General features: G+C 39.2%; 1 long non-coding RNA gene across 6 annotated transcripts in view; it reads left to right on the forward strand.

The window, feature by feature from the left end:
• Positions 1-868: 868 nt before the first annotated feature.
• Positions 869-2,725, forward strand: part of LOC118338664 — a 7,267-nt gene continuing 5,410 nt past the window's right edge. For all 6 annotated transcript variants that reach the window (XR_004797270.1, XR_004797274.1, XR_004797273.1 and 3 more), the window contains exon 1: positions 869-2,483. This is a non-coding gene — a long non-coding RNA (uncharacterized LOC118338664). The remainder of the gene's footprint in view (positions 2,484-2,725) is intronic.

Consider the following 2,725-nt stretch of genomic DNA (forward strand, 5'->3'; position numbering starts at 1 on the left):
TGGTACATGGGTCACCAGCTCCACCCACTGAACTAACCGGGCGCCCATGAATGACTAGCTTTTAAGACTTGCTGTAGAATTTTGCTTAGGGCCCCGCGGAGGTCAGGAACGGCTCTGAGAAGGACATCTAAGGTTAGGTAATTACTGGATTGTGTACTGTAGTTCTTAGATTTAAATGAAAGTAGAGATGAGAAGTAGTTTCGCTTTAACAGTAGGCATTTGTAAATGAATAACATGAGATAGCTATTTCTTCTTGAATGTAGAAATCAGAAGGTGAATATAAAATGTGTCATTTGTGATAAAGCGTACTGCGCTGTGATATCCAGGGTTTAACTGCTTAGAGATGTTGATCACAATATCGAACACAGTGAGAGTTGAAAAGCATCAAAGGCAGATAGGAGATGAGACAGTGTCATAAAACAGTACATATTTATGCAATAAAGCTTAGAATGAACTCTGAACATGATGGATTAATGTTTAGTTTAGGGTTAGAGTTGTAATCCAGTTGTAGCGCAGAGTCTGGAGAGATGGGAGCATGTGTGTCAGAAAGGCCACAGCTTTCGCAGGGGATGATGGAAAAGATTTATACGGTTTCTTTAACACTTATGTTTACATTTGTTTGTCTTTTAAAGTCCTTTTAAAACCCATCTCCCAAATTCTCCAGTTTCAATGCATTCATCAGGAGAGTTTTTACTGGGAGCCTAAAAACAAAAACAAGAATCGCAAAAGCATTGGATTGACAATTGAAACTATTGAATCAAAATATTTGAAATTTAAAATGTTGAATTATGGACAATGAATGACTAGGCTCTTGAGAACTATGCTGCAGCGCAGAAGTTGTAAGACTTGAATGGGCGCCCCGCCCTAGGCGAATTTTCTTTATTCAAGAAGGTGGATATAAAATGTGTCATTTGTGATAAAGCGTACTGCGCTGTGATATCCAGGGTTTAACCGCTTAGAGATGTTGATGACAATATTGAACACAGTGAGAGTTGGAAAGCATCAAAGGCAGATGGGAAATGAGTTACAGTTATGGAGACAAGACGCGTAAAAGTGAATAAAATCTTAGTTTCAAGTCATTTTTTAACTAGTAGAGTAACTACAAACTTCAGAAATTACAACTCAAACGGATAAATTAGCATCAGCAAGTTGTGCAGTACTCTTTCTGTAGAGTCTGTACTGAGTTTGCATGTTTTTTCCAAGACAGTGTGTATTTCCTATAGGTGCTCAGGTTTCCCCCTACAGCTAAGTATTACTTGACTCTAAGTCATATAGTATGACTGAGGCGTTACTTGTCCACAATGTGAATGTGAGCTTGAATTGTTGTCTGCTGGGATTGGCCTCAGGCATACATGAAATGCATCACATCTTCAACACCAAACAGCCTCTCCAAGAATTTGTGAAGAAGATAGAAAAATGCAGACAACTGACACATATTTAACCAATCTCACCAGTTCATCTGGCCACGTTAAATTATGTCATTCTGATTATTAAGTGTAGTTATATAAGTATTGTAATGTATACAATGTGTAAATAGCTCCATCTTTTCTCTAAAGTAAAATCTATGCATGGTCTCATCAGTCACTATCTACAACTGTCAGTGTTGGAGACATATAGTGAAACAAGTAGAACTACATTTTCCAAAATTGTGTGGGTAGCCACTGAAATAGGGCTAAAATAAATAACCTTTCATTATACTCACGAAATCTTTCTCTCTTTCTTTCTCTGTGGGGAGAGACGGTGGAATTTTGCTGGCAATGTTCTTGTAGGTTTCTGTTTCGTCACTTGGCCCACCCACCCTGTGAAACTGTCTAGTATCCTGGGTTGTGAGTCGGCCTGCTCTGACCCTCCGCTCATGTGTTAAACTCCATTAGTTAGTGTTGGTTTGTAAGTTGTCTGCTCACAACATGGCGGTTCCTGTCGCCCATTGTCACACATTTCCTGTACGTCATTTCCAGGAAAGAAACATCCGTTATCACACTTATGTACTCATCAAGCCTTTATGGTCTGAAGTGAACTCTCCAGCTCCGGGTGGAGTGGCTCAGCTGGGTGTATTTGCTATGAATATCAGTGGCTCTGTGCAGCATTGGTGTTAAATATGTTAATATATATCGATGTGCGCACACCTCTCCAAAAGCGCAAGCTAGTCTTCTTTAGTGTGTAACACATATTCTCCCGACAGTAGAAGTGCCAAAATATATAAAAAAATAATGTTTCCGTTTGAGACTGTATTGGGTTAGATTAGGGGCTTGCCAGTATCTGTCCTCACAGCTGCCTACAGGATGTATGATAGCCATCTTAAGTTCACAGCCCCCTAAAGGAGAGGAAGCAGCAGGGCCGTTCTGGCGTTCTATCTCTTGGAGGAAGCATTTTCAAAGAAGAAACAGGATTGTAACTTGTTTTGCTTAAATCTGATTGTAGTGGACTTTTTTTGACTCGATTTTCCAATCTAGGCTTTATTTGAGAGACCCAATGATAAACATGTGAGTAATTCATTTGGATCACCTGCTGATTGTAATACTATGCACAGACAGGTATTGGCATATATGTTGGGCTTTATGTAAAAAAAAATGCATTTAAAGTAATTACTTGCATTACATTGTGCAGTAGAAAGTGCTCTAACTCTATTGTTTACAATGCTGATGTGAGATGGGAAAGCACAGCACAACTAAGTACCTTTGTATAGTCACGTTCCACACAGAAAAGGTCTATTTTTTTCATTCCA

The sequence above is a fragment of the Morone saxatilis genome, unplaced genomic scaffold (genome assembly GCF_004916995.1).
Source record: "Morone saxatilis isolate NCDOM2014 unplaced genomic scaffold, NCSU_SB_2.0 Contig10, whole genome shotgun sequence".
In the NCBI taxonomy this organism is placed as follows: domain Eukaryota; kingdom Metazoa; phylum Chordata; class Actinopteri; family Moronidae; genus Morone; species Morone saxatilis.